Genomic DNA, 15,364 nt, shown 5'->3' with positions numbered 1-15,364 from the left:
TCCTCTTCAACCCTTGTAATCTCAATGAATGTCTCTTAGGCAACATTCCCCCTGCCCTGATCCATTTCTAATAGTGATTGCACTAAAGACTTCACTGTATTTGTGGCTGTTTCATCACCCAGCAGCCTGGAAAATGCCACTGTTCTCTAACTCTGGCCACTACTGACTAAAGTCTGCCTGAAATGAAGAATGGGTCACTGTGACCTGGCTGAGATCCTGCCTTTACAGGCACATCCAATACAGAAACCTCCTTTACTCTGGGACCTATTGATATCAGTGAAGAGACCTGATCCCAGGGGGTTTTAAATCACACTCTATAGCTGGGACTTCCAAAGAAGCCTGGGGGATTCAGACACAGATCTTCCATTACAGTCAGAGTGTATTACAGCAAATGGAAGATACATGTCTGAAATCTCCCAGAGTGGTTTGAAAACCAAACTACTGTGCAACATGTACAGCTTTCCCCATAAAAATAACTTCCAGCTCTTGTTTTGGTAAAAGTAATAGAACTGTGTGAAAAGATCCACACTGAGGCCTGGACCTCTCATCCTTCATTAAAATAGGGAGAAATATGGCTGGAGTGCTTTGTTTACACTGTTAAACCCTCCCCAGTTCAAAGCCATTTAGAAGAGCAGTTGGTTTGCTCTGGATCAGCAGGACTGTCCTGACAGATGAGGCTTCAGCCCTGCATGGATAAGGTTTCCATTCCAACCACAAGTTTAGGCTTGTCCCAGGCTCATTGGGTGGTTAGACTGATCCCCACAGTTCTGTCCAGGGAAGGATGATGATGAGCAAGGAGCAGACATGCCCAAATGCCATTTTCTGTCATTTAAGGCTCAGCAACAAGGATCTCTGGTTTTCTTTAAAAAGGAAATTTAAAAGACTGCTAAGACACAGGCCTTGGCAGGGATGTGATTTTGTACAGCTCAGAAAAGCTGCCTACATTTTCTGAGAGATGGTGAGAAACACCTTCCTACAGCCCACAACAACAGTGTGCTTATTAGTCAGCCAGCCTTTCCTAATTGCATTATTATCTTGTAGCAGGCTAGGACAAGGCAACATCATTAAGTGAAATTTTTGCATTTTAGCAGTCCACTGCCTTCACACTTGATTTAGAAGGCAGTGGGAGAAGAGCACATTCATTTACACACTACCCATGCAGCTTAGATCACCATTCACTCACACACCACAGTCATTTCCCTTCATTTCTTACATTTTAGGAGTTCTGAGAATAGGTGAAGTTCTGGTACAATGCCAAAGGGTAATTGCATTTTAATAGCTATGTCGTGGTGGAAGAAATGGTTCAAACCTCAGGTTGATTCCAGGTTTCAAATATCAGAAAGCTGGAGACAGACAGCTCAGGGTTTCCAACTCATGACAAGACTCAGGTTGGGCAAATGTTAAGCCGAGTCCAAGGGCCTGCCCATAATTAATTTTTTCTAATGTGTGAGAAATCAACTCAAATGGAAAACTACTGTAAGGGAAAATTTGATAAAGATGATGCCAGAGTAACTTTTGCTCTGCTGAGATGTTACAAATTGTGCAAGGCAATTTCTGAAACAGACAATGAGCATTTGAAAAACAGTAGTTAATCACACTTAAGATAACAATCTCAATGAGCCAGCTGTCAGCAAAGTGATGGATTCAGCTTCTGTTCTATGTTTACCTGTAGAAAAATCAGCTGAGGACAAGTAGGATACTCACAGCTCTCTAGAGAGAATGCACTTGATAACAGAGGATTCGAATAGACAGAAGATTGATTTTCATGAAAAGTGAACTAGTCATACTTCTTTTTATTTTTATCACATAGCTGAACAGTTTAATTCATGAGTAATGTAAATAAATTCATGTAAAATGTTAAATAAACCTTTTCTTTCTTTTAATCAATTTCCTCCTCTTTCTCTTTTTAATAAATTTTGTTTGGGTTGAGAATATGTTCATAAAGGCCATTAATGTAGGAGTCACAGAGGAAACAGATACTGCAACCTTTGAACAGAAGTGCTGAAAAGGATTGCAAAGAGAGTTTGGAAACCAAAATTACCCCTTTTGCCTGAGGAACTTAAGGGATAAAAGTAGCTCGCAGGAGATTCATGTCTCACTCCATATTTATGGCAGAGCTGGCACAGGGTAGTGCATACAGCCACAATCGTACTCCCATTAAATCAATGGCAACAAAATTCTCCAGAGTGACATCTGAGCGCCCACGTGCAGCACTGTAAGGTAAAACCCAAAATGAGAGCTGCATGCTCAGTGCCTGCAATGGCATGGAGCGCAGAAGTGGGCCTGATTTTCTCCATCCAAAACATAAAGAAATTATTAGGATGTTTATTATTCAATATACTGCTTATCTCCTTTGAATTGATAAAAACAGCACTCATCTACTATACAGAGATCCATTAAAGAAAAAGAAAACTACCCCCACATTTTTCCTCTCTTGTACCAAGATCAAACTTAGGCCTTTTCCTTTCACTTACAAGACTAGAAACAGAATAATTTTGGGGCTTGGAATCAATCTCTGTTTTGAAGCACCAAGTGAGATGCAAAATCCTACACAGCTGATTTGGATCTGCTCAGTGCTGTCAGCTATCATCAGCTGGTTTCTGTACACCCCTCCTATATTGTCCTCCTCGTGCCTTCAAAGCTTGTTCAATGCCTTAAAAGTGGATCATAGAATCATCGAATGGCCTGGGTTGGAAGGGACCTTAAAGATCATCTCCTTCCAACCCCTTTGCTGTGGGCAGGGACACCTGCCACTAGACCAGGTTTCTCAGAGCCCCATCCAACTCATGGATGATGACACCTCTCTTCTTCTTCCTGCCCTTAAGGTTGATTATAGCACTGCTATGCCAAATATAATCCACATTTCTTTTTCTTCTCCTCACCCAGCAGAGTCACAGTTGCAGAGACTCCCAGTGACAGAGAGAAGAAGCCAGCCCACTCCTGTCACCAGGCCACGATGCGTCACTGCCATGCATCACCAAGTGGCAGTGTCACCCACACACATGAAATAATAATGGCCCAACAGATGTGAGAGTCATTGCATTCCTGTGTAGTGCTGTTGGAAGACAAACTAACAACACAGAGGAGCAGATTTGTAAGGAAATAGTTCTGGCAAAGTTTCTTCAGAGAACTAGATGTGGACCAAAAAGGATTGTGTGGCCTTTTTTGTTTGGTTTCATTTTGTTTGGCTTTTTAAATACTTGTTTTTCTGTTTTTAGGAATGTTTATGACAATATTTCTGATTTGTATTTCAGCTACCATTAATAAATCTGTGCGAGGCTCATAAGTAGTTCTAAAAACATCACAGATTTCTCATTAAACTCTTCCCCTTTTATGGGAGGCAGTGCATTTACCTCCTCCAGACAGTCCCTCTGCTTTGTTGTTATGATAGCTTTGTGCCATGCAACTTTCTTCAGCTAAAAGAAGAACATTCTCTTCAACTTTTTCACTCACAAGGACATGTCCACAGCCAGGAACAAGTCCATGGATGCCAAAACACAATGGACAAACCTTGCCACTAGCTGTGACTAATAATAGGAGACATTCACTGTTGGCTTAAGGCTGTGCTTTATTCAATGTTCCTTACAACACTTTAATACTGCCCTGGTAACTTCTAATTAGGAAAGTAAGCCTCATAAAAGTGCTCTGTATAGCAACCTATTCAGAGATTTTTATTTCTTAGAATACTGACATTTTGGGACGACATTTGTCTTTATAGGAGATGTTGGACATTAGAAGAGGTACTTTATTCATGAAACATGAATTTATTTAAGTTCACAGTGACACAGTGCTTCACAGTGACACAGTGCCAATCCAGTCCATGATCAGCTCCAGAACTGTACCTTGAACCTGCTATGTGATCCCAAGAAATTTGCTTACTGCCTGTGCCTCATTTTTCCCCTACAGGGAAAAAATACTCAGGGAGTAGTGTTTGCCCAAACAATTTGCTGTTTGATCATAAGAATATGAGCATGTACTTTTAAGGTATCCATGCGAATCTATATTTACATATGTTGTTATCCAAAGCTTTTGCTACTTTCCTGAGCTCTGCTCATGCTCTGCTTTGACTGACTCATGCTGCTCGCTCCCACACCACACTTTTGTCCGTGCCTCGCATCAGGACAACACCTAAGAGTTAACATTTGACTTAGTGATGGGGTAATAAACCATGTGCTGATATCTCTATGTATGTGTATATATATACAAGTCAGGGTATGGTTCTCCTGAGCCTGTTGCAGCTCTAGGCCAGACGGCTCAAAGCTGCAGTGCAAAGCAGTGGTAGACTGAAATAAAATCCCCATCACTCCTGTCTTTCAGACCACTGGTTATTCTCCTGGGCTGTGTTTTAGCCAGTTAAAATTAATTCTGCAGAACACAAAAAAAATTTATTATGAAACAAGGCAAAGGAGTACAAAGATACTCTCTCCAAGTGACAGCAGATTCCATGGACCCTCTCTATTTTGATATTCTTTGCTGTCATAGTGACAAGAAGTTACTTGAAGCCCTTGAACAAGGCTTTGGAAACACCAAAACCTTCTGTCTCCTGCATTAACAGAGACAAATTAACACTATCTCAGCACTGCTCATAGTTCCTCTGGGTGAAATGAGTGTGCCAGCAGTGATTCACTCACTGTTGAAAAAATCACTCACCCTGCCTGTCCCAGCAGTGCTCTAAAAAGTAACCTGAATGTGCAATCGAAGCAAGCACACAGCTGCTGCTCCTCACCCCCATGCCACCATTACATCCCCCTGGGCTCCGTGAAATGTTCTTTCTGATGAGGTGGGGTATGTCAGCCTTTGGTTGGAGGGGAGTCTGCCTAAAATAAACCCATACCTCAGGCTTAATAAGCAGAAGACACCCAGCCCCTTGAGTTCAGCTGATGGCACCTGTGACATCTTTGCCTGTCCTGAGCGGCAGAGCACAGAGATTGCCTTCTGTAGAATTACATGTATCCTTGTTACCATGGCAATACATGGGGGAAAAGTCATAAACAGGACTGCAGGAGCAATAAAATCAAGTTAGAGCCTTGGCAAATGGTGGGTGTTGCTATTGTGTGGTTCTGCCAAGCATCCCTAGCACCTTGATACAATCAGGAACTGTCCACTGAAGCACAGTCCTGGTGCCTCCTGAAAAACATCCTAGAAGATGCTCTAGGATATTAGCAAGCCTTTATTGCAGAAGGCTTTCAAGGTAGGTCATTGTGTATCACATAAAATAGTACCTCTAATAAACCCATGGCAACTTTAATTTTGTCTCCATCTTACAGAATAAGTACCAGCATCTATCAATACATTCAGAGGAATTTACAGGCACTCTGTGAGCTGGAAACCAGCCAGAGGGGCCATTCTGAGATTGGTGATACCAGAAGGGAAATAACTCAGATGGGCCTTTCTGAGGAGAGTTTCAGTATCTATTGTGGCCTGGCTCAGATCCAGGGTGCACAGCGCTGCACCAAGGCCGACCAGTGAGGCAATTCATCCCTTTGACACTCCAGAGAGATGTGTTTGAGGGTGGAGAACTTCATTTATATTTTATAGTGAACGTGTTTCTCCTTCCCATTACTCAGCTATGCAGCAGCAAAGAGACTTTTTAAACTCTATGTTAGAGAGATTATTCTAAAGTTATGCATTGTTTTTGCTGCTAATAGCTGCCAAATTAAGTTCTTTGAGGGATGACATCGCTTTAGACATCATGTCTTCCTCCAGGTAAATTTGTTCATACAGACTTCCACAGCATGCAGGGTACCACAGAGGTGACAGCAAGTGAATTCCATGAAATTCAGACTGTGTTAGGGTCTGCAGCTGGGGAACACATTCTGTGCTGAAACTGCCATGTAGGTCTCAGTCTATAGCATGTCCCATCACAGTCATGCACGGAATCTCTGTGTAGGCATGTCTGGTGTCACCTCCCCCACTGAGCTCTGAAGGTCAATCAAAAACACTGAAGAAATTCAGAATTAAGGCTCTAGAGCATCCTCACTACATAACCTATGTGTAAGCCCCCAGAGGATGCCATCTTCAGGGAGGAAATCGCAGTCTATTGTCACCTCCAGGGAAGAGCATTAAAGAGAGAACATTGCTCACTTATCTCTACTTCTGTGGCACCAAAGGATTCATACACCCTAAAGTTCCCTCTTTAGCTATTGGAGTTCACACATCCACTTCTCATAAACAGTTCTCTGCAAGATCCCATCTTGCTCCATTAGCACAAGGGAAGCCTATTACTGCTAAAATCTTCATTTAAGTGCCTCATTTAGAAGCTGATATTAGAGGGTATGAATAGACTCCCTTATCACAGCAAGTATCAGTGTCCTTCTTCAGGTTAGTAAAAATACATCCAATAGACTAATTTTCCAGTGGAAATCTACTGTGAAATCTCCCAGTACATAAAAATTTTAATGGAAAAAAATTATTTCCAAGAGATAGTTTTATGAAAAGTGAAACAACTATTTATAATTTATTGAGGACAAGAAAGGTAAATTTTAAAGCTCAGGAAGGGTCCAGACTGCTAAAAGCAAGCCTGGAGAGGAAGTTCTATGTGTTTTCTTCTCTTAGAAACATCCAGATACAAGAACTGATGTTCTTCAGGACTGGAAGGGTTCCCACTCTGTCTATCTGTACTTTGAGCCAGACGGAATGCTGAAGGCAGGGCAAAACCAGAATAATTTTATGCAATCCTCAGCAGAAAAAGTTACTTTCAAGAGACATATATTTCTTTCACTACATATTTTCTTAACCCACAGTACACAGAAATCCTTTTTCACTTTCCACAAAATTCACCACAAGTCTTCCAGTGACCTTTGGCCCATACATTTTAGACCTCACTTCCAGCCTTAACTTTCCCCACATTGGTTTCTTGACTTCTAAAGTTTGACTTTAGAACTTGTACAAAACACGTTAAAGAATGGGAATGAAAGTCCATAAGTACCCAGAAAAAGCCTCTTCTCTAACCTGGCTCTTCTGATCCCTTTTATAGATCGCACTGTTGATAAGAACAAGAGTCTCCCCTTCCTGGACATGTACCGTGATCAAATACTTTATTTTCACAGGAAAAATGGTGCAAGGAAACTACACTTTGCTGACCTGGTATATGCTGAAGCATCTGGCAAAGAGCAGGACAGTTTTCCAAGCTCATGCCTACTGGTCCTCTTTTGGCCAGCATTTCCTTAGCAGTGTCAGTTGTTACTGTTGAAATTAAAAATCTATTCCCACTTCCAATAAACTGGTATTTCTCTGGAAAACATAGTGCTTTGGAAAACATAGAATCATGCTGCTTCTTTGCAATATTTCAGACAAGGATGGGGGTCTTTTAGGCAGTTTTGCCAAAGCATCAAAATTAAATGGGTCACTGGACATGCACACACTTAATAGTGAACATTCTGCTGTAAATATTTATATAAAAAAATACACATCTATGTATGCACATGCAAAAACATACAGAGAAAGACAGATAAAAAAATATGAGATTAAAACCTGCAGTTCTGTACTCTGCTCTTGTGGTTTAAGTTAAACAAATTTCATTAAATTGGTTAGACCTAAAGACAACTTTCTAAGAGAGATTTGTTTTCAATGCTAATGCAATCACTTCTTTTCCTCTAAGCAAAGTCTTCTGCAGTATTGGAAAAAAAGAAAGATGAAACCCACAAAATCAGTCTCAGTTGCCTAATCTAACCCATAATTGCAGTGTGAAGATCCCTTTGACAGAGGAGGAAGAAGGAGAACTCCATCAAAAGAAAGGATCTATAGGAAGGAGTGTCAACCTCCACTGACTCATTTCCAGCATCCTCCTCTTAACAGAGGTGCTGTTTATAGATTAATGGCAAGTCCCCATCATTCAGCTGTGTGATTCCCCACTCAGGACCCTGACTGTTTCTCAGACTGACAGTTTGGATGTGAATTAGTATTTCTTGCACTTGGAACTTGTTTTTAAACTTCACCTGTTTAAAAGATGTGATGTGGAGACAGCAGAAGGTGTATTCAGGTTCTTCCTCAGCTGTTGATTTGCACTTTCTGTGACTCAGTTTATCACACTTTCTCAATGGTATTTGAGATACTCATTTCAGAGTCAGAACCCACAGTTGCACGGTCCTTTTGGCTACCTCTTCACCAACAGATGGTAAAAAAAGCAACCCCCAAACCCTCAGGGAAGTCATGAATTACTTCTTGTGAGCAGTGCCATTTGGAAAATGTCACTTTAGCAGAGTATAAAGTTCTGCTCTTACATAGCTTATGCTATTGCATGTGCTTCAGAGCCAACAGCAACATCAAATATCTACTTCTGAAAGAGCAATTTATTTCCCTAAACACATTTTTCCATAGGTCTAGGCTTTTTATTCATTTTAGGACTGAAAAGTGATATTCAATAGAAGCAGAGTCATCCTGTCATTTTGTTATGCAAATGACAGTAATGTCTTTGTCAGTATTAAAATCTCAGCAAAAAAAAAGGCCACTGGTTAATGTTTAAACCACAGGAAATGATTAATTTCTTAATTACAACAGCAATGCAATTATATGCTTATCTAAGACTCTTATTACTAGATACATTCTTGTAGAGGAGACAATTGCCTGCAGGCTGAAATTCACTGCTAAACTCCAACTACATCACTTTCCATCAGATTTTCTAAAGTCTCTGATCTTCACTGAACAGACAATGCAGGGACCTCTTCTGAAAATTTTGCTACTAACAGATTTCCATCCGTAAAGAAGGAGTAGAGTGAGTTTGAGAAGAACCTTCTAATAATGTTTCCTTAAACAGCATTTGTAAACAATACTAGGAAATACACTAAGCTTGCAGCCAAAGAGCTTTAATGGAGAGTGTTGAGAGATGCAGAGGGAAGACACCTGTGAATCTTTACAGCTGATGCTGCTAAAAGAACAGCTGGCTTATATAAAGGGTAAGGGAAGAGTTGTGCTAGAATGGTAGCTGGGAATAGGAACGTTGAAAGAGAGTGTTGTTTTTTTTTGTCTTTTTCTAGTGATGTAGCTATAGTATGAGGATAAACTTTGAGGCAAGAACTCATTTCTGAAACTATAACAGCTGTCTTCTAGAAGGTGTGTTTGTTTCTATTTTGAGCTTTTCTCTTACTTAGAGTAAGAAGCTCAAGGGCAGGAAAGGGAAAGAGGTTTCAAAAGCACAAATGATGCAACTGATGCTGTCTCACAATTTATCACTGCAAGAGCAAAGGGAATCCTAGAGACCTGGCACAGGTAATGTCTACATCTGGCTCGACTGTTTTCCTTTTTTGTATTAGAAGTGAATGAATTGAGATTCTTCCTTGCATCTAAAAGAGGTAACTGGCACTTACTTTGGTCTGACTTTTCATTAGTAACTTTGTACCGTGCCTCTCTTGAATCTCCTGCTGGCCTTTGCCAAGGCAGTTCAACAGAGTTGTCAGATGCTTCTTCTGACAGTACCCACAAACCCTGCTGGTTCCCCCAGCCCCAAATCTTGTGCTTGCAACTGTATTTGAGGTGCTCAGCTTCCACGCTGCAAAATTCTGTGTAGATTACATGTAGCATTATGCTTTCCCTCCTTTCATATGGAGGGTTTGGCTAAAGTCCTTGACTTGGCTCTCTCAGCTTGCCTGTTATAGGGAAGCACTGATGCTGCTTGGGCACATGTGGGTGCAGCAAGCGTTGGGGTCAGGAGCTGCTTAGAGCCCTTGGAACGTTTTCTGTGTTATCTGCCATTGTACCCTCTGCAGCAGCCCCTTGGTTTCTGTGGTGCATGATGTGATCTGGGTGTGTTGCTCTGGTGGAAGTCACAAGCAGGTCTTAGGGGTGTTTGATGCTATTGTCACTTAAAAAAACATGGGAGCCCTCAAAAACCTTGGGAAAGCTGTGAGAACATACAGGTAGCACCCAGGTGCTAAAGGTTCCCAAATTTTACCTATTCAGGACAGGAAAAAGGCTGTTCCAGGCTGGCCATTTTAGCCTCCAAACACAGATTTATTTGCTTACAACTTAACTGTCTACACAACTGTGGTACCATGGTGTCGATTTTATCCTGGTTTACACTGCCCTTGCCTTCTGTCCAGTGCCCCAGGAACGTAGCCAAACTGCCATGCATGTCTCATGTCCATTGCATTCACCTGGAGATTTTCAAGCTGTGGTACAAGACCTCTCCATAGTCAGGTTCAGCTCTTTCTCAAACAAGTAGTTTACTCTTCTCCTGTCATTGTGCCTTCACTTTATATATCCAATGTGTGCTACTTGTGATATATTCAAGACATCACATGATGTTCTCTTTCATGAAAGACTGTTTTTCACCCAGAAATAGATTATTTTACTGTGAGCATGAAAGGTGACATAGCCAGCAGGACACTTATTTTCTTCTGGGGACTCATGAAACTGAGATCACTGTGTCCTGAAGACTGAAGGTGTGTTAAGCCTCCCTGTTTGATTTGCTTTGCACAGTGTTTAGGAAAAAAAAAAAGACTATATCATAATCTGTGATCACAAAATTATGTGCAAATTAGTGAAATACCTGCATGTTATTCAGTGTTTTGCTGAGAAGTAAAACATCTTAAGCAAAAAATTTCTGGTTATGGAGCAGAAACAGGAGTAAAGCCTGGGCTCTCGGAGGGTTTAAGTACAGTCCAATGTGTGGAATGAACTTGTCTTCAGGCTTGTGTGCAGACACAGATTATTGCAAAGAGTACAAGAGGCATTTTGCATAAAGATAAGGGGGTTGATTTATTTCTTGTAGCTTTTAGAAAACATAGTGCAAACAGGATAGTGGTTAGTCTACTTAAGTGGTTGCATATGTATAATTTAATAAGGCACACTTGACAGCAGATGTTCTTGGAGTTAACATTCATTCTCCATTATGTCCTGAGCAATATTAACTTCAGGCTACTGAAAAATTAGCATGTTTGCTACAAGATGCTCCAAATTGCATATGACTGGGATTTTTTTTTCCCTTCCCCACTGCTCACCTGTCACAATTTCTAGTAGCCAAAAAGCTAAAACTTAGAGGATGTTATCTAGATGCCACTGTTCTCACGCATTCCTAAGCTCAGCTGTAAGCCACATCTAACTCTTTGACTGGTGGCTCACTAATTCTGGGGTTTTATCTTCATCTCAGTGTGTTTTATTTCACCTGTTTCTCCAAGTTGTCTTGCATGTCGCCACAAATAAAACTAATGTTGCTAACAAGGTTACCATCCATGTTCCTCTCAATCAGGGTAGCAACCAGCCCCTCAAGAAGCCAGTCCTGAAACTTCTGCAGTTCACAACCTTCCACAACAAAGTAAATGTTTCCTTCAATTTTTTTGTCTCTTTCTCTTGTGCTTATTTCTACAAAACTTTTGTACCTGTCCTCGTCTTCTGTGCTTGGCATGGGTACTGTGTTGCCAGGTTCCCAGTGTTTGAAGATTTTTAGCTAATGGTTTTCAAGGTTGAATGCCTAAGGCTTAGTTCTTGAATTCAGCAGAGGCAAGTAAATAATTAAGTTGCCTGAGATTTTCTTGCTGTTACTCATTGTCCTCCCTAGTGAAGGTGAGAAAATCTGATTCCTCTGAATAAACCAGACTTACCAAAGTCTTTGACTTCTTCAACATCACTTAAATCCTAAAGCAATGTGGTGCCTGGAATCGTGTCACAGCCTTCAGCACATTCTATCCAGGGCTTCAATAGTTACATTTGGATAGAAGAACTTCCTTCTTAGGGTGTTTTTAAGTGATACAAAAGCACTCTCAAAATCAGCTGTAATCAGGGGAGCTGCAGGTTATGCAGCATATGTGAATTTTCAGTCTGCTTGAATATTTCAGAGAGGTATGGATCTCAAATCTTAGCTTCAGTCACTAAAAAATAATCTCTGGGCATGTTAAACTACTTGCATGAATAAGGTTCTCAACTTCACAGGTCCCTTGCCCCTTTGATCTGTTGGGACACCAGGGGACAGGTATGATGTATGTGTGTGATTTACTTGCATCTGGCTTGGATGCTCATCATGAGGTGTACAGGTAAACCCCTGTGAACTTGAGTAGTGCTTTTGTTCTGAGTACTGGAAACTGAAGCAGGAAACAGAACATTGAATGGCTGTTGATAGGGAAAAAAAGAGGAGGTGTACATCTGGACATAATGAGATCATAAAAGAAATGCAGACAAGATGTTATCTTTGAAAACAGTTTGAGCTGACAAAGCAAAGAGCCTCCAGCCAGGCTAGTGAGGAAACATCCAAGATAATAAAGTAGGAGGATTGTGAGAGTATGAACGTGCTACTGCAAGGCTGCTCACAGTGGCTAAGTGGGAACTGGCCTGGTTTTATGCTCAATGAACAGAACTTCAGCTGTCTCACTAGTAAACAAAAACAGTGCAAGTGAGGTTACAGGTCACCAGAGGCTCTTCAAAACGAGTAGAACTCACCAAATCCCTCCTAAAGCCAAATGAGGAGAGGAAACTTTCACCTGAAACCACCTTCTTTGGCAACAATCCAAACTTAAGGTCATTTTATAGATATTGCTAGAGACTGACTTTTCCTCTTTCAAAGGAAAGCATTGGGGGTTTTTTATTATTTATCATTTCAGCGAACATATTAGGAGGATAGCCAAGTAAAGTAAGCTCACTCTACCTCAGAGCCAGCACATGGAGTTGGCTTCTTGTGTCCTGTATAACTCCTCCATAACTTCTGCAGTTTCCATAGCAGTTGAGGTATTGTATGTGAATGACTGTGTGATGTTATTCCTGGGCTCACAGAAACTTGGTAGCAACCACTGTGCCTCTTACCTTGACTCCTCAGTGGAGCTCTATAGAGTCACTGAAAGCTTGTGTCCAAGTGCATCTTAAATTCCATGCTCCTTTTTACAGATGTTCTTTGCTAGTCCCAGCCACTTCTCCCATTGCTATGTTCATAAAGCAGAGTGGTCTTTTTCCTAACTCACACCATCTTGGCACATTTGATTTGCATTTATGACTTGCAAAAAATTGTTAAACAGCTATTAATTTGCTTGCTTTCATCATCAAACAACCACTTTTTTTTTTTTTCTGTGGGTAGCAAAACCCAAGGTTGAACTTGTGTTGCCTTTATCCAGTGTTTAGGCATCCAGTACTTCAGACAGCACGGCCTTTCCTGGAAGCTCCATGTGCATGAGCCATCCAGACCTGACCTTGCTCTGCCTGAGACATCTAATGAGATCACAGCTGGAGGTGATATAGCTATGAACATTGTAGTTATGGGAAAGTCTGGGGAGATATTTTTAACAAATAAAAATGGAAAGCTTGCAAAAGCATGACGTGAGCAGTGTTTTCAGGACTTTGAGTTCCCTTCTCATGAACATGTGGAAACTCTTTAGGCGTATGGTATCAAGATCTTAGTTAATTTATCTTTCCAGACTGCTCGCTCAAAGATTTGTTCTTTCTTCTTATATGAGAAACTAATGTTGCAGTCCAAGGTCATGGAACGAAATGGGGAAAGAGTTTTGTGAGTACACTTAATTGTTTTATTTTTAGACTTTTGTTTTCTTCTTCTGTAGCCAGTGTCCAGCATAAAAGAAAGGGAAAGGTGGTACAGGAATTGCGTTGAGTAACAAGCTTTCAGGTTTTTCTCTGTAAAACATTTGAAATAATCATAAACACATGTTAATATGTGGTGATTGGTAGTGGGGAAGGAAAAGCTACAGGGAGCATATCCACCTGACAAAGTGTATGTGTGTGTCCCTTTGAAAGAATGAGGGCAACCTGCAATTTCCAGTAAAGCAGGAGATTTAGATTGTGCTTCAGAAACCAGAACAAGTTCAGGGGTCAATGGGTAAAATTAGAGTGAGACTATGAAGACAGCACATGGACCTTATTAGCATCTGCTAGGAGGAGAAGCATAAAAAAAGTGACTGCAGGTATCTCCCTGTCACAGGGGACCCATGGCCTGATGATGTCCCTTGCACTGCAGAAAGGAACTTAAACCAGATGGAGATTTGGGGCTTTCCACAGCAATTAAAAATTTTAATGTTTGCTAGTCAGGACAAGGTACTTCTTACAATTGGCAAAAAGCACCTGGAAAAAGCCCTCTGAGAAACCAACTCATGGTTTGAATTAAAAGTTTACAATGCGCAGACTGACTGTAAGTGGAGTGGTGCTGAGGGGCTGTGGACTCAACCTCTCCTCAGTGTTTGGCAGAGCTGCCATGTAAGCCAGAGCCAAGTCCAGAACTGGAACATTGTACAAGATAAATTAATTCTCAAAAGAAAGGAAAGAAAACTATCCAGTTTTAGATGAAGTATTGGCTGAAGTTTCCAGAACAACTTCTCAGACTGAGAAACTACAGAAAGTAATTAAGGACACAAGAACAGGGTGAACTGGACATTGTCTTCACACACAGCTTTAGCCCTTACCATCAACTTGCAAGGGAGAGCTCTGTCCTGGGTGGTGTGTTGTGCCAAGATTTTTTTTAAAGAGAATATGGTGATGAACAAAACTCTTGAGAAACAAGATTTCATTTACTACAATTTGCATATTGAAAATTATTAAAATCAAAGATCCAGAAACATGAGGTAATTATCCCACTGGCAGTCAGTTTACTTCAATACCTTCTGTACATGCCAAAAACGTCAGAACTTCTGAGATTGTTTTTCACAAAAATTTGGAGTCTAATATACTGTTGTGGGACTGTGCACACTAATATAATTTTCTTCATATGAAAAGCAGCTATTGTATTGTTATTATATTTTTTCATTTTATCTACATATAACTGTGAATCCTTTTCAGATTAAAAAAAAAATCCTTAACCTTGAGCTCAGTCACAACCAGAGACCCAAAAAGCATTGCCCTTGTTTTTTGTTATTTCTAAGAAGGAAATAAAAATCCCAGTTTTGTGTTTAGAAGTACTAAAAAGTGGGGGTTCTCACGATTCTTGAAATATGTATTCTGTACCACTGAATGACACTGGTAAATTTAGTCAAAACCAGCGTAGGTCAGACAGAGGCAGTTTGTGATTCAGAAAGGCTTTAGAGTTGCTTAAAATATCCTGTTTGCCTGGTGTTCCTGGGTGAAGTTTAAATAGCCACCGCAAACATCCTTTACTCAGGGGTAGATTTCTGCTTCCCTTCTTAAATAAGGTAATTAGTCCATATGTCAACTTTCAGTCTGTGTCATATATTCATGGGAGCTGGCCCAGCATTCTTAGTAGAGCTGCAGTTAGTACATAATGCCTACAGATTAACAGAATGGATATTTAAATGTCCAGCTGCCTGACTGAAATCATTATCTCTGAAGGATCCGTGGGAAGCTCAACATCCTCATTGAAATTATGAAGTTATATCTTGTAATTACCCATCATTTGTAAAGCCACCTATTTCATAGGCCCTTATTGCAAGCATGTTATCCTGTCTCAGTTTGGAGACATCTTGTTTACAGCCTAGAAAGGAGG

The 15,364-nt window shown here is 40.7% G+C and overlaps 1 long non-coding RNA gene across 8 annotated transcripts in view; it reads left to right on the top strand.

Annotated features, from left to right (window-relative positions):
- Window positions 1–8,917: 8,917 nt before the first annotated feature.
- Window positions 8,918–15,364, top strand: part of LOC138112629 (uncharacterized) — a 31,247-nt gene continuing 24,800 nt past the window's right edge. For 4 of the 8 annotated variants that reach the window (XR_011151792.1, XR_011151794.1, XR_011151793.1 and 1 more), the window contains exons 1-2: window positions 8,918–9,207; window positions 11,186–11,251. This is a non-coding gene — a long non-coding RNA (uncharacterized lncRNA). Of the gene's footprint in view, window positions 9,208–11,185; window positions 11,252–11,865; window positions 11,967–12,530; window positions 12,791–13,034; window positions 14,936–15,364 lie in introns of those variants that run through there. The other 4 variants (XR_011151791.1, XR_011151790.1, XR_011151789.1 and 1 more) reach the window with 4 other exon arrangements.

This window comes from Aphelocoma coerulescens, chromosome 6 (genome assembly GCF_041296385.1).
Source record: "Aphelocoma coerulescens isolate FSJ_1873_10779 chromosome 6, UR_Acoe_1.0, whole genome shotgun sequence".
Taxonomy (NCBI): domain Eukaryota; kingdom Metazoa; phylum Chordata; class Aves; order Passeriformes; family Corvidae; genus Aphelocoma; species Aphelocoma coerulescens.
This window is presented reverse-complemented; position numbering and strand designations above follow the sequence as displayed.